At 42.6% G+C, this 19,118-nt stretch overlaps 1 protein-coding gene and 1 pseudogene across 1 annotated transcript in view; both read left to right on the top strand.

The window, feature by feature from the left end:
* LOC124794848 (RNA-binding protein Raly-like) overlaps positions 1-19,118 on the top strand; it is a 1,009,671-nt gene that overhangs the window by 410,479 nt on the left and 580,074 nt on the right. The window lies entirely within an intron of this gene.
* LOC124796873 lies at positions 16,171-16,288 on the top strand (annotated as a pseudogene).

Consider the following 19,118-nt stretch of genomic DNA (forward strand, 5'->3'; position numbering starts at 1 on the left):
GCCAAACATAAATCTTAATCAAAGACAAGAGATTGTCGAAACAGATGTAACGTTGCTGCTTTGTGTAGCCTCTTTCAACATACACGATTTGTTTTCAACTGTTATTCAGATTGTGTGTTAGCATAGTTCCGCAGTTCAGAAAAGTATCGCTTGCCTGGCGCACGTCGTATATCTCGCCTCCTCTGATGAGTAGAGTAGTGCTTAATGCCATTTTTGCTAACACACACTCTGGAAGCCCCAAATAAGGTTTTCTCTGACGGTGGAGGGGGAGTGGTGATATGTGTCCTCCATTGAACTTCGCTGGGCACGTCCATAATGATCACGCTTGAACTGGAAGTGCAAGGATTTTCAGAGTGCATACAGGAGGGAAAAAATAGCTTTGTCATTTGTAGATGCGAGGTGGAAGGAACGAAAATTTTTCGCAGAACTCGTGGTTTGAATTAAACCCTTAATTAACTTTTTGCAAAACAAAAAATATCGCTTTAATAATTAGAAACAGCAGTGAATATACTTTTTAAATAAACAGTGATGTCCATGTGGATGAAAAATAACCACACTACAGCACGTAAACAGTAGTTTGTGTGCTATGAACGGAATTCAAACTTATATACGTGAAGCGCTCAGGGAATGAAGTTGTTACTGCATGCGAAATGTGGCACATTTAATGAACACAGGAGGAACTGTTATTTAATTTTTCTGATCAGAAGTAAATCTGTTTGCCGCGTATATTAATTTGCTAATTTTTACTACATTTCATACACTTCTCCTAATGTATAATCGGAATGGAATCTATACTTCACAACACTAGTATTTCGTGGAACCGCACTGTCACCGATGTACCTGAGGCAAAGATTAAATATCATGATGTATGATCTCAATGCTAGCTTTCGTCTCCTCATGTGAGGTGTGCATTTCATGACATGGGAAATATATTTTTACTTCGTAACTGAATGCCTTACCTGTCGAATCACTTGTTAGGTAACAGTAAAGTTGCGGTGGCCATTTGTCTGTCGATATTCTGTGTATTAGACATTTAAACTGCTGGTGTGTTTTCCAGAATGGACAAAATAACACCTGCCAAGAAAATGTTTTGTGTACCTTAAGATAGGCAGCCCAACTTGCATCAGCTACCCCTGTATGCAGATCATGCAAGGCGGGTTGCCTACCTTAACGTGCACGGAACATTTTCGGGGCATGTGTTATTTTGTCCAGCTCGTATTTCTTAAGGCAGAGATGGGACCCGGACCAGCATTCGCTTACAGTAGTTTGAAGAACGGTCTAAAATCCACACACAATAGGACCAGCGCATTAGAGCAACAGTTACGATTCACTACGCGGAAACCATGCGAGTGTGAATCTCATGTCCGTCTCATAAGATGGCGACGTGTGCTTTAAGCTATGCTAGAACCTGTAGCTGTATGAAATGACGCTTTGAGCTCCACTTCCGTTTTCTAGAAGATTTGTCCAATGACTTACGTTGGTGTTACTGCATCTGAACACTTTCAGAATCGAGCGTAAGTCCTTACGGTTACTCGCCTCTCCTTGGTCATAGTGACTCGTAGTTTCCTCGACTGTCTGAGCTCCTGTACGTCTCTCTCACACTGCCCCGCAAATCGCCAGCGTGTGCATTAATTATGACCCCGTTACAAGGCAGCGGTTGATGCTGGAATGTGGTATAACCAAAATTAACTGCCGAATGGAAGCGTCACAATTAGGTTTTGCCACCTAGAAAATAATGAAAGAAAGTTAGATGAGTTTCATATTCAATTCTGAACAGATAGGCTGCATTTCTATTTCTAGTAATTAATAGAATGGATTTTCATTACTTTAAAAGTGTAATTATAATGTCAACGGAAGTTTCCGTGTACGATTAAAGACAGTTATATTTATATAAGCTACGTAACGGCAAAGAGATTCTACAAAAAACTAACGAATATGCATACAAACAGTCAAGCCTGATTATGCGCCCATGAGTGCCGCCGCAGATCTCAGTCGAAAGTATGCCGCTGCTTTGGCACGTGCGTAGTCTCTCAAAATGAAGCAAAGAAATATGTCGTCCCTCATGGTGGTTAGCCGTATGATGTTCGTATTGCCTAAAACCGTTCGATTTTTGACTGGACAAATAGGTGATCCCCAAATCTTCAACCACAAACCAGGGCTTTTCGTCTAGTTGAAAGAAAAGTATTTTATTGTTTTTAGTCGAGATGTACATCTGCATTAATAGCCTTTATCTGTCCTTTTTTACTTTTATTTATTAAACCAGATGGCTCACTATAGTAATTATTCTTAGTTTAACCCATCAGTGCGCTAAATATCTTTTCGTTAACTTTTTTTACAAGTATTGCTTTTACTTTATTTTTTACATTGAAAAAAGTCATTTGAAATGAAAAAGGAATTTTTACCTTTCTAGTTTTAGTGTGTTGCCTTGGTATGTGTTTATTCCAGTCTCCTGTTAGTCCATCTCCTTCTTCCACCTCTTTCTTTCTCCGTCCTCTGTCCACCTCCTCCAGTTCCACCCCTTCACTCTGTCCATCTTGTCCCCCCCCCCCCTTTCCCCCAGCTGACCATTTTCCTAATCTGCTTTTCTCTGTCCATCTCCTCCTACTCCTGTCTGTGCGTATCTCCTCTTTCCCCTTACTGTCTGTCCACCTACTTCTTCCTCCCCCTTCCCCCAATCTCTCTCCACATTATCACGTCATCCGAATAACAGGGTCGTGGTTCTTACATCCTACTGTTTCTTTCCAGATTATAACTAATACACGTACCAAATTTGGCTGAAATCGTTTAGCATCAGATTTGACGGTTTCAGTTAGTAGTAAAGAAATAACAAATCAAAACTTATCATGCTTCATGCGGCAGTTTCACCACATGAGCATCGAACATCCAGTAAGTGATAAACTTTTTTCCTTACGGAATTTTTTGGGGTGGTCTGCGAGAAAGAGTTTTGTAAATGTTTGAAATTATATGCAAAGTTTGTTCAAAGTCACTAAGGGCTACTATTCTCACCTAGTGGATTACTAAAGTATGGGTATTCGTGCGTAGTGGGACACAGTACCATTACACCCACTCCATTTGATTGGTAGGTTATTCTTATCTCCACGGCGATGATTTCCAGACAGTACGTGATATGTGTGCCAGATGTGGGTGAAATCGGGCCAGTAGTTTAGGAGCAGATTTGGAAAGAAGATATATAAAATAAATAAGTACATACATGCATACAAGTTTATAATATTTCTTTTATGTAACGCTGAAAAGTAAGGGTGTGTCTCACTGATACAAATAATGTCTTGTAAATGTAAATAAATGGCGTGATGTTGGTTTATTAAGGAATTATTTACAGCTTTTGAGCATGAATAAAATTATTTTAATAATTATACGTACTCTAAACCTGTGGTGTGTTGACATCTAAGCTGTAGAAAAAAATATTGAAATTAAACTGCCAGTTTTTCCAAGTACTTTTACAACTACTAAGACAGGAATGAATGAACAGATGTAGAACAATACTTAAGCAAGCATAACAAGATATAGTATAAGGGGCTGACAAATGAAAATCGACACTTGCCACAATGTGTCTTTCTTCAGGTCACCAAAGATGTGGAAAATCACATGGTGAAAGATTTGGGCTGTGCGGAGGATGCTGCAGTGTTTAACAACCAAGTCGCTGAAACATAGTGTCCGTTTGATTGGGAGTGTGGGAGTAACAAGGTGATTCCGTCCAACAGCATTACCTGGCGTTTTAATTTCATCCTTTGGTCCCACGGTCGAGGAACTCGACGAGCAGATGGCTCCTGCAGTCGTGATCTTAACAGAACGTGTGTGAACAGCTTTGGATCTCTGATTGGGGAGATGTGGGGTGTACCCACTGTTGGCTGGACGGAATCATCCTGTTGCACGATAACGGTCGCCCCCACTGGTTGGACGAGGAAGTGGTAGAAAGGGCGAAGTTCGTTATCGGCCCGTGGAATAAATGCGTTAACTCATGTAGGGGTTACTTTTCAATAGAACCATTCCATGGTTCCGTTGTGGCGGGTGTTCTGTTTTCATCTGACTGCTCCTCATAGTTCATTGTTGTTCAAGAAGTCAATGAAAGTCGTCTACTATTACGTGGACGCTGATTAAGAACGAGCGATTTCGTACCATGCCCTGATCTGATAGCTGCAATGTTCATTTGTAAAACCTTTCTCATTTCGAGAGCCAGCAGTTGGGACGAATTGCCTTTCTGTACATCAGCAGTCGTTTCCAGAAAAGCTGTTGAGGATTGTAAAGGCAGCTGCTCCCGCCACACTGACGCAAAATATCCTAAGCACATCCCGCTATCTCGTTACCTCACACGTTGCCTTAATCACAAGAGCAATGTAATTTCCGAAGATTGATCAATATATGGAAGCGACTGTTTAGAAAAAGAAAGGAGGGGTGAATTTTTTCTGTATTACCCTTCGAAAAACTATGTTTGCCAAGATGCAAATACAAAATTGTTCGCTTATAGGAACCAGGAAATGCTTTCAAGGATTTCGATATCACCTGTCCCACGAGCGCAATGGTTCAAATGGCTCTGAGCACTATGGGACTTAACAACTATGGTCATCAGTCCCCTAGAACTTAGAACTACTTAAACCTAACTAACCTAAGGACAGCACACAACACCCAGCCATCATGAGGCAGAGAAAATCCCCGACCCCGCCGGGAATCGAACCCGGGAACCCGGGCGTGGGAAGCGAGAACGCTACCGCACGACCACGAGATGCGGGCCCGCAAGCGCAGGGATGTGGAAATATAACATATGGAGTGCACACGAAGCATACGATGAAGTACACAAAAACAAAATTCGAAAAGAAAGAAACGCACTAGAATATAAGGCCCGAGTAGATCGCCAAAGCTCAGTGTAACGCACGAAAAGCACTTCTGTACTTTCAGATTTTAGCCTCACATATACCACGGCCTTCGACACTATTATGAGAAACGTTTCGCTACAAACATTAAACATGTTCTCAGTCTTTTAAGAGTTACCGAATGACATTAACAAAGTAGACACGTCTATTAAATATTATAGGTTTTATATATCGTTACGTAACAAGTCACCGTGCATTAAAAATCATAACCCATTGCCACTTACATGTACCCGAAATATCACACAAATTTATTTCTACCGTAGCAGCCATCTGAGATTTTCTTTTCCTGTAACTGAGCCGGCCGCTGTGACCGAGCGGCTCTAGGCACTTCAGTTCGGAACCACGCTGCTGCTACGGTCGCAAGTTCGAATCGCGCCTCAGGCAATGTGGATGTCCTTAGGTTAGTTAGTTTTATGTAGTTCTGAGTCCAGGGGACCGATGACCTCAGATGTTAAGTCCCATAGCGCATAGAGCCATTTTCCTTTACACTGAAAATATGTAATACAAAGAAAGCGGAGGGTCGGAAATTAGTCCGTCTCGCTTACGCCGAGACCATTAGAAATAGATCAGTAACTAGGATTGTGGGAGGATAGCAACGGAAATGTGCACTCTTCTACACACAATAAAAAATTAGTATTATTGTAGGTTATGGAGTTCAAGTATAGGATCAATAGCGCCTGCGCAGATATAAGTATGCGGCCACAGGCGTAAGATACGCTGTAAAATAATTTGAATGGAAACAATGGCTGATAGAGAACGAGGTACTGAGGCGATGACATTTTGGACACTTCTTTTACTGATTTACTAGTAGTTCCTGGACATTTCTTACTGATTTACTAGCTGTACCTGGACATTTATTATTAATTTACTAGCTTTACCTGGACATATTTTTATTGATTTACGAGCTGTACCTGGCTACACGTTGCCGAAGCTCAGTCTGGTTAAACGGAAAAAAGAGAGAAAGCACACGTTTCTAATATTTTTCCGCCATTTCTCTGTCCATCGTCTCCTGACCCCTTCTCTGCCCATCTTCTTCTCACCCTTTGTCTCAAACTTCTTTCCCCCTCTCTGTGTCCATGTGTTCGTTTGCGCTTTCTATGTCCGTTTACTCCCTCCCCTCTGTCCGTCTGCTCTTCCCCCCCCCCCCCCCAACCCATCCCCCGCCTCACCACTATCTCTCTCTCTATCTCTGACATCGAGCCTTGTCTACTGCTATTGTAAATTGAGATTCCTTACTAGTATTCTAACCATAATGTTTCCTGTCTTCTGCGAAAACTGTATACTAGGAAGAAAACAAAATAGCACATTGTTATATGTATATATAACGTCTAATATCGCACTGAACGTACTTTAAATAAAAAACTTTATAACACACATACTGTAAGATATCTTACACCTAATATTAAGTCCAAGTACGGGGGAAGTAGTGAAGCAGTAGTAGCTATAGAGGGAAAAAAGTTGATATTCATTCGTTAAAAGTGGAAGTTTATCATCTTTTTAAGCTTTACTGAAATATGCCAATGAAATTTTGAAACAACTCTTGAACTAATCGATTATCATTTTCAGGAATGACCGTGTGATAGCGCTGTCTGACTAGGAAGACTTTGGGACAAACGGTTAATTCCTCCCAAGCGTAGTGTGGGTCAAGTAGATACGTTTCGGAAGAAAACTTTAACATGCAAATCTGAAAGAGTAATGACTGCTTCTTGTAATAAGTCTCATCTTATAGACGAATACTAGTGCAATGCAACATTTTTACTATTTGTACAATCTGAATGTAAGCACATCGGAAAGTAAATGTTTAAACTGTAACAATTATCACCGAAATTACGAACAAGACTGACCTGAGCTCTGACTGCATTCAACAACAAACTGCTAACCTACCGTGGAGCCTAAAATATTAAATAAGATACATCATAGCGTGTGGCGATACGAACAGTGTCTATTATCTGCAGCAAAGATGTCCTTAAATACGACAAAAAATCATGAGAAAGCCAATATAGGTCACTAAAAAGCAAAGCCGCGAGCTTTCATGTTCACACAAATGGAGATTTTAATGTAGTAAAGAGTGAATTCCGATACACTGATTAAATAGGCTGTCCAAGTAATTTGCTTACATGCTAAGCCGCCCTAAATAAACGACTGCAAACTGTTTAAAATGTTACACAAAAACCGTTAAATTCATTAGTTTGCAACACATGTAAAGATATAACACGTTCAAAATAATCTGCTTACTAATAGTTGAGAGAGAGGGGGATTGGTTTCTGCCTGAACCGACTTATGCGAGAAGTTCAAATGGATATCTTTATACATGTGGGCCCCACTCATCTGCACCACCTAATAAAAGGGTATACTGTGTTCCATTATAATATGAAAAATATGTGCACGAAGTTACTCCGGGAGAAACATAACTAAAAATACTACGTCCTGTAAGAAACGTGAGAGAAGAACGCAAGGAAACGCCGTTTCACCCAAGAGAATAAACCGATCTCTCCCAAACAAGTGCTGCAGCTTGACGAAGCGGGAGGTCAGCGCCAGAACTAAACAGCATCCAGTGGCCAAGTATGATAGAAGTGGCAAAAAATAACTTAACTACAATACCTTACCGGTTATTAAGTATCCACAGTTAGCAAAATAAGCGATTATCAGTACCAGGAAGTTATTTCTACAGTGCGCGTAATGTGTTTTCCAATGTGCGCACGTTATACTTCAGTACGCCCCTTCAGCCTCGCTATGTCTTATGACGAATAACGAACACGTTGATCATGTGATGTTCGTACTGCCATGGAAAAAACAGGCGAGTAACTGCTAATGCAACACACCATCTGTTTACCTCCTAATTCGGTCTCGCTCTATATGCTACTGCCACATAATGAAACTTTCAGTTAATCAGCATGTGTGTAAAAGCAATCGGGGCCAGTTCATAACTTAATGTATATTAACACATACAATATTTTCTTTACTTTCTTTTAAACTGCTGCCACACTTACACAGCAGTTAAGTGCAGCTTCAGGCATCTTCTTCGTCTGCACGGCTGCCGGCTCAGGGAATGTTACCTCTGGCGACGATTACGCCTCTTGCAGCAGCGGAAACAGCACTTGCTGCATCGCCAGTGTAACATAGAAACATGTACAAACGTTTTGTAGTCTTTTTGTTTCTCTAGTTTAAATATCTACTAACGTGTATTCCCTAACCAGAAGTGAGAATGGCAATGTGACTCGGCACATATCGCTGACGCAGCACGACTAGGGAATGACATACTCCGAAATGCAATGTATCATTACATTGTTGTTGTTGTTGTGGCCTTCAGTCCTGAGACTGGTTTGATGCAGCTCTCCATGCTACTCTATCCTGTGCAAGCCTCTTCATCTCCCAGTACCTACTGCAGCCTACATCCTTCTGAGTGCTTAGTGTATTCATCTCTTGATCTCCCTCTATGATTTTTACCCTCCACGCTGCCCTCCATTACTAAATTGGTAATTCCCTGATGCTTCAGAACATGTCCTACCAACCGATCCCTTCTTCTAGTCTAGTTGTGCCACAAACTCCTCTTCTCCCCAATTCTATTCAATACCTCCTCATTAGTTATTTGATCTACCCATCTAATCTTCAGCATTCTTCTGTAGCACCACATTTCGAAAGCTTCTATTCTCTTCTTGTCCAAACTAATCGTCCATGTTTCACTTCCATACATGGCTACACTCCAAACAAATACTTTCAGAAACGACTTCCTGACACTTAAATTTATACTCGATGTTAACGAATTTCTCTCCTTCAGAAACGCTTTCCTTGCCATTGCCAGTCTACATTTTATATCCTCTCTACTTCGACCATCATCAGTTATTTTGCTCCCCAAATAGCAAAACCCCTTTACTACTTTAAGAGTCTTATTTCCTAAACTAATACCCTCAGCATCATCCGACTTAATTCGCCTACATTCCATTATCCTCGTTTTGCTTTTGTTGATGTTCATCTTATATCCTCCTTTCAAGACACTGTCCATTACGTTCAGCTGCTCTTCCAGGTCCTTTGCTGTCTCTCACAGAATTACAATGTCATCGGCGAACCTCAAAGTTTTTATTTCTTCTCCATGGATTTTAATACCTACTCCGAATTTTTCTTTTGTTTCCTTCACTGTTTGCTCAATATACAGATTGAATAGCATCGGGGAGAGGCTACAACCCTGTCTCACTCACTTCCCAACCACTGCTTCCCCACTGCTACTCACTCATAAGTTGGAAAGTTTCTCCACAAGCAGATTCCTCAACGCAATCCAGAACAGTCACTAACGCACATCGATCACTAGTTATTCCGACGGTTAATTCGCGGAAATATTCGAACAGTAAGTTCAAATGGTTCAAATGGCTCTGAGTACTATCGGACTTAACATCTGAGGTCATCAGTCCCCTAGAACTTAGAACTACTTAAACCTAATTAACCTAAAGACATCATACACTTCCATGCCCAAGGCAGGATTCGAACCTGCGACCGTAGCGGTCGCGCGGTTCCATATTGAAGCGCCTAGAACCGCTCGGCCACACCGGCCGGCGAAGTCCCTATTACCGAAGCTTCTCACAAGTAAAACTGTAAATGCGGGATTTCAACATGTGGAACATTATGTGCACTACGTACTCTCTTCTGGATAGAGGTGGGAAAACGTAAAGCACCCTGGAACGTTGTCGAACATTATCGTTTTGGTGGTGTAGGTGTTAACGGTGTAGAAAGCCATAATTCTGCACGGCGTACTAACCTCCAAATCTCTGATCACGGAACACCCACCGATCAGCGTTGATGTGAAGCTATACTCCTTCCCCATGCGCAACTCTTCAGCGTTGCATTCGCCCCTGACTTCGTTTTTGCAGATGACAATGCGAGACCGAGAAGGTTGCTTTAGCTCTTCGAAAAGAAAGCTTAGCGCATAAGAGATAAAAAAATGAACAAGAGTTCGAGTCACAAAGATTTGTAATTGGTTAGTCAATTATTTACTCTGGTAATAAAATACACTCAGTTGATAAAAGTCATCGGATACCTCCAAATATCGTGTCGATCTTTCTTTCATCCAGCGTAACGCAGCAACTCGACCTGGCGTGCACTCAAGTCGTTTGAAGTGCCATGCAGAAATAATGAGCCACGCTGCCTCTACAGCTGTTCATAATTGCATTCTGTGGCCGGTACAGGATTTTGAGCTCGAGGTTACCTCTCAGTTATGTCCCATAAATATTCGGTGGGATCCACGTCAGGCGATCTGGGCGGCCATATCATTCGCTCGAATTCTACAAAACGTTCTTCAAACAACTGTGGCACGTTAACATGGCACGCTGTTATCCATTAAAATTCCATACCTTGGTGGGGGAATTAAGTCCATGAGTTGCTGTAAATGGTCTCCACGTAGTCGGACATAACCATTTCCAGTCAATGATTGGTTCATTTGGAAGCCGAGGAACCAGTCCATTCCGTGTAAACACAACCCACACCATTACGAAGCCACCATTACCTTTCGCACTGCATTGTTGACAACTTGGGTCCAGGCTTCGTCGCACCTGCGCCACAGTCGAACCCTACTATCAGCCTTTTCCAACTGAAATCGGGACTTATCTGACCAGGCCATGGTTTTCCAGTCGTCTAGCGGCCAACCGACATAATCAGGAGCCCAGGACATGCACTGCAGGTTTCGTCGTGCTCTTAGCAGAGGCACTCGCGTCGGTCGTCTGTGGCCACAGTCCATTAACGCCAAATTTAGCCGAGCTGTCCTAACAGATACGTTCGTAGTACGTCCCACATTCATGCCTGTTATTATTTCAAACGGTGTTGCTTGTCTGTCAGCACCGACAATTCTACGCAAAAGCCGCTGCTCTCGGTCATTAAGTGAAGGCCGTTGGTTCAAATGGCTCTGAGCACTAATGGGACTCAACTTCTGAGGTCATCAGTCCCCTATAACTCAGAACTATTTAAATCTAACGAACTTAAGGACATCACACACATCCATGCCCGAGGCAGGATTCGAACCTGCCACCGTAGCGGTCGCGCGGTTCCGGACTGCCGCGCCTAGAACCGCTCGGCCACCCCGGCCGGCGAAGGCCATTGGCCTCTGCCTTGACCCTTGTGAGAGGTAATGCCAGAAATGTGGTACTATCGGCACACTCTTGACAGTGTGAATCTCGGAATACTGAATTCCCTAACGATTTCCGAAACGGAATGCCCTGTGCGTCTAGCTGCGAATACCGTTCCGCGTTAAAGTTGTTAATTCCCGTTGTGCGGCCGGAAACCTTTTCACATGAATCACCTCAGTACAAATGTCAAATGGCTCAAATGGTTAAAATGGCTCTGAGCACTATGGGACTCAGCATCTGTGGTCATCAGTCCCCTTGAACTTAGAACTACTTAAACCTAACTAACCTAAGGACATCACACACATCCATGCCCGAGGCAGGATTCGAACCTGCGACCGTAGCGGTCACCCAGTTCCAGACTGACGCGCCTAGAACCGCACGGCCACACCAGCCGGCACAAATGTCAGCTCCGCCAGCTCACAGTTCCTTTACAGCCTGTGTACCCGATACTACCGCCAGCTGTACATATGCATATCGATATGCTTAACTTCTGTCGCTTCAGTGCAAATATCTTTGGTTAACTCAGAACTTTTACCTGTTGTTTCTAAGGTAAAGTTGTTTGTTCCCTGTATTTTTAGTATTTTCTTATTCCTTGTAATTGAATGTCTGTCCATGTTGAGCCATGTTAAGCCTCATATTTGTCTTCAAGAAGCCAACGTTTGGCAGCATTTAGTGAAAAAAGTTTTGTAAATCATCGTAATTATTTAAATATGTATCATCTGTCTAATTAAGGAAGTGTAGAACGGTAAAGAGAGATACAAACGACTGACGTAGTATTTTGTATCCGTAGAAAAAGTAACAGAAACCCGATCTGTTATTTTCCTTCTTATGAGCTTAAAATCAAGTACAATCATGCCAAAGTTTGACGGTTTGTAGAATTTTTACTTGTTTTTCACACTTTCACTCGAAACCAAGGATTACTGTATCTACTTTTGATACACTCTCAAAAATATATTGCATCAGTAAAGACGTTAACCCATTACATTTATCGTTGTTCAGCACATATCGCAGAACCAACTTGATCTGTACATTAAGCGTGAGACCTGAACAGCTGATAATTTTAGCCAAATATTATTACGGTTGTACGAGACACGTTTTAGCATCTTCAAAACAGTAACAGCAAGTTGTAATTTTCTCACAGTTTTTTCTCATCGCTGATATTAAAACCTAGAATGTGACTAACGCAGCAAGCCGCCGAAGGTCTGGCTCCTAAACATATTTTTGTGTAATTAATTATAGTTGTCCGTGCACTACTTCAAAATGATCAAAGACAGTACCCGTTCCTCAATACAATCACTTTTCCTAAATAACCGCTGCGACACACTATTTCAAAGTAGGAACATCTTCGCACATGTTCTGATACATTGTTACTGCGGTACAAATAGAAACGCAGTCCACCTTCATGGTCGTTTGACTAAAAACAGGCCAGCATCTGACGGGTGAATTAATGGAACGATATTTTAGGAAAGAGGCTAGGGAATAAATCTACTGCTGTCGTAAATCTTTGCGAAAGAAACACAGTTTACAGAAGGAAGCTACGACGGCCAAACTAAAGTATGTTGGCTACCGTAAATAAAGTAATGTTGAAATACTGAGCCGAGATTCACGGAGCAGGTCTGCAAAATATTTTAACCTAAAACAAACGGGTTGCGACCTAAGTTCTTAAACCAATTTGTTAGCGGGAAGATGGAAGGCCGCTAAGGCTTTATAATGTTTGACTCTAGCTCAGTATGGTTCATTATTATAAACTGCGGTCACTGTTACTAGTTGTTGTTGTTGTGGTCTTCAGTCCTGAGACTGGTTTGGTGCAGCTCTCCATGCTACTCTATCCTGTGCAAGCTTCTTCATCTCCCAGTACCTACTGCAGCCTACATCCTGCTGAATCTGCTTAGTGTATTCATCTCTTGGTCTCCCTCTACGATTTTTACCCTCCACGCTGCCCTCCAATGCTAAATTAGTGATCGCTTGATGCCTCAGAACATGTCCTACCAACCGGTCTCTTCTTCTCATCAAGTTGTGCCACAAACTCCTCTTCTCCCCAATTCTATTCAATACCTCCTCATTAGTTATGTAATCTACCCATCTAACCTTCAGCATTCTTCTGTAGCACCACATTCCCAAAGCTTCTATTCTCTTCCTGTCCAAGCTATTTATCGTCCATGTTTCACTTCCATACATGGCTACACCCCATACAAATACTTTCAGAAACGACTTCCTGACACTTAAATCTATACTCAATGTTAACAAGTTTTTCTTCTTCAGAAACGCTTTCCTTGCCATTGCCAGTCTACATTTTATATCTTCTCTACTTCGACCATCATCAGTTATTTTGCTCCCCAAATAGCAAAACTCCTTTACTACTTTAAGTGTCTCATTTCCTAATCTAATTCCCTCAGCATCACCCGACTTTATTCGACTACATTCCGTTATCCTCGTTTTGCTTTTGTTGATGTTCATCTTATATCCTCCTTTCAAGACACTGTCCATTCCGTTCAACTGCTCTTCCAAGTCCTTTGCTTCCGCTGACAGAATTACAATGTCATCGGCGAACCTCAACGTTTTTATTTCTTCTCCATGGACTTGAATACTTACTCCGAATTTTTCTTTTGTTTCCTTTACTGCTTGCTCAATGTACAGATTGAATAACATCGGGGATAGGCTACAACCCTGTGTCACTCCCTTCCAAACCACTGCTTCCCTTTCAAGAACTTTAACCTATTCCTTTTTAAATGTTCTAACCTACCTGCCCGATTAAGGGATCTGACATTCCACGCTCCGATCAGTAGAACGCCAGTTTTCTTTCTCCTGATAACATCGTCCTCTTGAGTAGTCCCCGCCCGGAGATCCGAATGGGGGACTATTTTACCTCCGGAATATTTTACCCAAGAGGACGCCATCATCATTTAACCATACAGTAAAGCTGCATGCCCTCGGGAAAAATTACGGCTGTAGTTTGCCCTTGCTCTCAGCCGTTCGCAGTACCAGCACAGAAAAGGCCGTTTCGGTTATTGTTACAAGGCCGGATCAGCCAATCATCCAGACTGTTGCCCCTGCAACTACTGAAAAGGCTGCTGCCCCTCTTCAGGAACCACACGTTTGTCTGGCCCCTCAACAGATACCCCTTCGTTGTGGTTGCACCTACGGTACGGCCATCTGTATCACTGAGGCACGCAAGCCTCCCCACCAACGGCAAGGTCCATGGTTTATGGGGGGGGGGGGGGGGCACTGTTACTAACAAACCTATAATTGCTTGCCTTCTCGAACATGCTTTATACACTCGACAAAACTGTACAGGTATTGTATTGTGTACGCATCGTTTTACTCACAGCAACCATCTTCAGACGTACGACTAGAGTAAAAGTTTAATATAGCAGTTCAGAAATAATCATATTAAGCTTAGCCATTACTGACTTTCAAGAACCCGTGACGGATTATTGAATATAAATACAGAAAACTGCAACCAGCCCTTTTTTTGAACGAATTAATTATTCGATGAAGCGATTACCGAACCTTTTCAGGCTCATCATTAGACGGCGTACAAGAGGTGACTTAGCTATATCGAAGTGCCGTGCTGGGTGCTGAACAGGTGAAAGGAGATTGAACAGAGAGAGCACCCAGCATTCCGCTTCAAAATAGCTATGTAAACCCCTGTATACCATCTGAACACGAGCCTGGGAAGATCAAAAATTTCATGGTTGAACCGTCAATTAGAGCGATTCACAAACAACAACTTAAGTACACATGTTATTCCAAAAACGTTATCGTGGAAGTAGGGGCCAAGAGGTGCTGGTGAAAAAACACACATTAATAAGGTTATCTTTTATTTTAAAGGCTTTCTCAGTAATAAATTTTGAAGCCTGGGATTTCTTTAAAAAAATAATTTCGAAACAATTTCAAATAGCTTGACAATTTTCATTATGAAAAAGAGATTACCAGGTATGACATTAACAACTTGCCAATAATGAGATTTTAACCTGACACACACACACACACATTATATATATATATATATATATATATATATATATATATATATATATATAAGACAACAGTTAAAAAAACTCTTTTAAAAATAGCTCAATGTAAAGGATATTGCAAGGTTTGACGTTATTAACAAGTAGATTTTAAACTTGTTATATCAATATGCGAATAACTAAAAAATAAAACTTTAAGGAACTAGCTTGTACTAAGCAAAAATGTCTCTCGCCAGTTACATAACTTATATTTGTTACAAGATAAATATGAATAAGCCAGCTCACAAACCTTCACATTAAAAGCAGTTCCAAAAAAAAAATCCTTAGCTCGGTGAGGGAGTGACACGTGTAAAGGGGCCCAAACCGCAATAGGCAGAATAGTTACTGGTGGTCTACAGGTCCATAGCAGATCAGCCCAAAACTTCCAATACAAGCCAACACCTGCCCGAGTTACTCAAAACCAGATGTGGCGAGGGCGGTGCCTGCACAGACTCCGAACCACAGAGACCCGCGACACCGACGCTAAATCACCCAATCAAGGTGTGAATGAAAACGGCCCGACCAAGAAGCAATTACCACATTCCCGCGGACAGGCAAACGAAAACTGTGGTGTGACGACCCCAACAAAACCACTGGTGAAGAAACTCATACACTTCGCTAGAACTTGAACACCTTCTCTTATTTACTCAACTTCTCACACTCCACCCCAGCGCCGGGAACATGTTGCACTTCCTTATGCGCGTCAGAGCCAACCGCTGCCAGTGGTTTCAACGGCCGATAAGAAGACATACGGTCCCACGCGCTGATCTCCTGCACCACGGTTTCTAAGCTTTATAAGCCACGTACATGCGGGTAAGGCAGACTTAGCCCCTGACAGCCAAGAGGTCGGCCAAAGCATGGCCCCGCTCGCGCTACCACCTCTCTCGGTCACCGCCCAGTACGTACTCCTCGATCGTCACGCGACCGTACACTTGCTCCACCTCCCGCCAGAGGGCGGTAGCGATCTAAACAGCGCGCCAAACCGAAAGCGCCACCGCAAACACTAGACGCGGAAGCACTCCGCCTGGCGCGCTTTTCGAAGAGCCGTACACAACTACGGCTCAATGGGAAAAATAAATGTTCCAAAAAAACGACTGGTGGCAGTTGCCTATATTTATGAGCTGACAGTCAGAATAGCATATGATAAAATTTTTGGAGGGCAACGGCCTTGCCGCAGTGGATACACCGGTTCCCGTGCGATCACCGAAGTTAAACGCTGGCGGGCGTGGTCGGCACTTGGATGGGTGACCATCCAGGCCGCCTTGCGCTGTTGCCATTTTTCGGGGTGCACTCAGCCTCGTGATTCCAACTGAGGAGCTACTCGACCGAATAGTTGCGGCTTCGGACAAGAATACCATCATAACGACCGGGAGAGCGGTGCGCTAACCCCATGCCCCTCCTACCCGCATCCTATTCTGCGGATGACACGACGGTCGGATGGTCCCGGTAAGCCACTCGTAGCCTAACGACGGAGTGCTTTAAAATTATTCGAAATTAGCTCAGGATACTGCGAAAGTGAACGTACCAGTTACTAAAATTCTGAATAAATTAGTGAGATTATATGACTGGCATTAAAAAAAAATAAAAATAAAAAACACTTGGAACAACGATATTCTGTTTACTGAGAATAGTAACTGAATAAACTTCGCTCTATTTTAACAAAAACTTATTTTTAGACTTACATATAGTGAATGAATAATTATAAATTGTTTGGTATTATTATTTGCACCAAGATACTGCATCGACGGATGTTTTCCACTTAGTTTCTGCAATGTGTAGCTGGAGTCAGCCGAAACACGCCCTGTTCGTCTTTCGTGCGGCACCCAACGTTGACGGAAAGTGTCAAGTGGTATTTAGCGCATCCAAGAGATTCAGCGGTCCCAAAATTAGCCTAGTGCGATACTTTCCTTATAGATCTGTATTAATAGAGACAATAAACCACGAAATTCTCCGGCAACGACTCGCGTGCCGCCCTGGCCTGCGCTGGTTACTAAAGCAATGCAGCAGCGCGCTGCTCTGTCGCTGCTGGAGTACTGGCTATACATGGCGTTTTACGGTCCCTCTTCATACATAGCGATAAAACAATTATCGCACATGACAAATTCGGGGCAGTTCAATCGCTTGGACACGCTAAATTCAGCTTAAAAAATCCTTTTGTTTGTAACTGGAAACTGACAAAATGTGCCAGAGAAAACGTGCCGGACCACTCCTACGAGAGGCAACTTGTATATATACACTACTGGCCATTAAAATTGCTACACCTAGAAGAAACGCACATGATAAACGGGTATTCATTGGACAAATATACTAGAACTGACATGTGATTACATTTTCACGCAACTTGGGTGCATAGACCTTGAGAAATCAGTACCCATAACAATCAACTCTGGCCGTAATAACGGCATTGATACGCCTGGGAATTGAGTCAAACAGAGCATGGATGGCGTGTAGAGGTACAGCTGCCCATGCAGGTTCAACAAGAAACCACAGTTCATCAAGAGTAGTGACTGGCGCACTGTGACGAACCAGTTGCTCGGCAACCATTGGTCACACGTTTTCAGTTGGTGAGATATCTGGAGAATGTGCTGGCCAGGGCAGCAGTCGAACATTTTCTGTATCCAGAAAGGCCCGTACAGGACCTACAACATGCGGTCGCGCATTATCCTGTTGAAATCTAGCGTTTCGCAGGGATCGAATGAAGCGTAGAGTCACGGGTCGTATCACATCTGAAATGTAACGTCCGCTGTTCAAAATACCTTCAATGCGAACAAGAGGTGACCGAGACATGTAACCAATGGCACCCCATACCATCACACCGGGTGATACGCCAGTATGGTGATGACGAATACACGCTTCGAATGTGCGTTCACTCAGAGATCGAGACGTGGCTGCACAATCCGTTACAGCCACGCCGATAAGATTCCTGTCATCTAGACTGCTAGTGATACGAGGCCGTTGGGATCCAGCACGGCGTTCCGTAATACCTTCCTGAACCCACTGATTCCATATTCTGCTAACATTCATTGGATCTCGAGCAACGCGAGCCACAGTGTCGCGATACAATAAACCGCAATCGTGATAGGCTACAATCCGACCTTCATCAATGTCGGAAACGTGGTGGTACGCATTTCTCCTCCTTACACGAGGCATCACAACAACGTTTCACCAGGGAACGCCGGTCAACTGCTGTTTGTGCATGAGAAATCGGCTGGAAACTTTCCTCATGTAAGCACGTTGTAGGTGTAGTAATTTTATTGGCCAGTAATATATATATATATATATATATATATATATATATATATATATATATATATATATATATACATACAGTAGACTATTTTTTTTCTTCTTTTTCTCCATGTTACCTCCTCCCAAAATATGGAAAACAAATGTCTTGCAGTAGAAGAGAGCTGTTTCACAGTATAGGGTATGCGTTCACAGCGCTTAAGGTGTGCATTTCAGGGCCCATTTTTACTAGAAATTTTTGTTTCGATTGATCTTTCGTTTGATGTTCCTGAATAACGACCATTCCTTCGGGGGTACCCTTTGTATATGCCAAGTCCTCTCCGAAGGGTCATGAAGCACATGTTTCCAAGAGCTTCGGCAGGTATTTGAAATTTCTACGATGTGTAACTGGACTGAGTGCAGGCAAATACTGCGTATCACGTCTTTCATGTGACGCCCTGCGTCTACGGAGAGCGCCGGCTTGTATTCTGGTTACAAACAAACTGATTTTTGAAGCGGAATTTCTATGTAACCATTCTATAGAGCCCACAAATTAGTCCATTGCGATATTCGTCTTATCGATACATATTAACAGGGAGAGTAAAACTGTCGTGATTTGTTGTCTACAAATATGAGATTAACTTATCCGATTATGAGAGATACAAGAACGGAGTCCCACGAAAATACTCTTCAATTTTAGTCGCAGGTAGTAGCAACCAATGCAGGAACTTTGCACGACGCACGTAGGTGTTGACGGTGAGAACGATATTGGCAAATTATCCGTAAGCAACACTGCGGGATAATGGCGCTGTCTAGAGGAGCCGAGGAAAGTACCTCATTTGCTGGGATTGCTGTAGAATGCAAATAACGGAGGAGAAGGA

This window comes from Schistocerca piceifrons, chromosome 4 (genome assembly GCF_021461385.2).
Source record: "Schistocerca piceifrons isolate TAMUIC-IGC-003096 chromosome 4, iqSchPice1.1, whole genome shotgun sequence".
NCBI lineage: Eukaryota > Metazoa > Arthropoda > Insecta > Orthoptera > Acrididae > Schistocerca > Schistocerca piceifrons.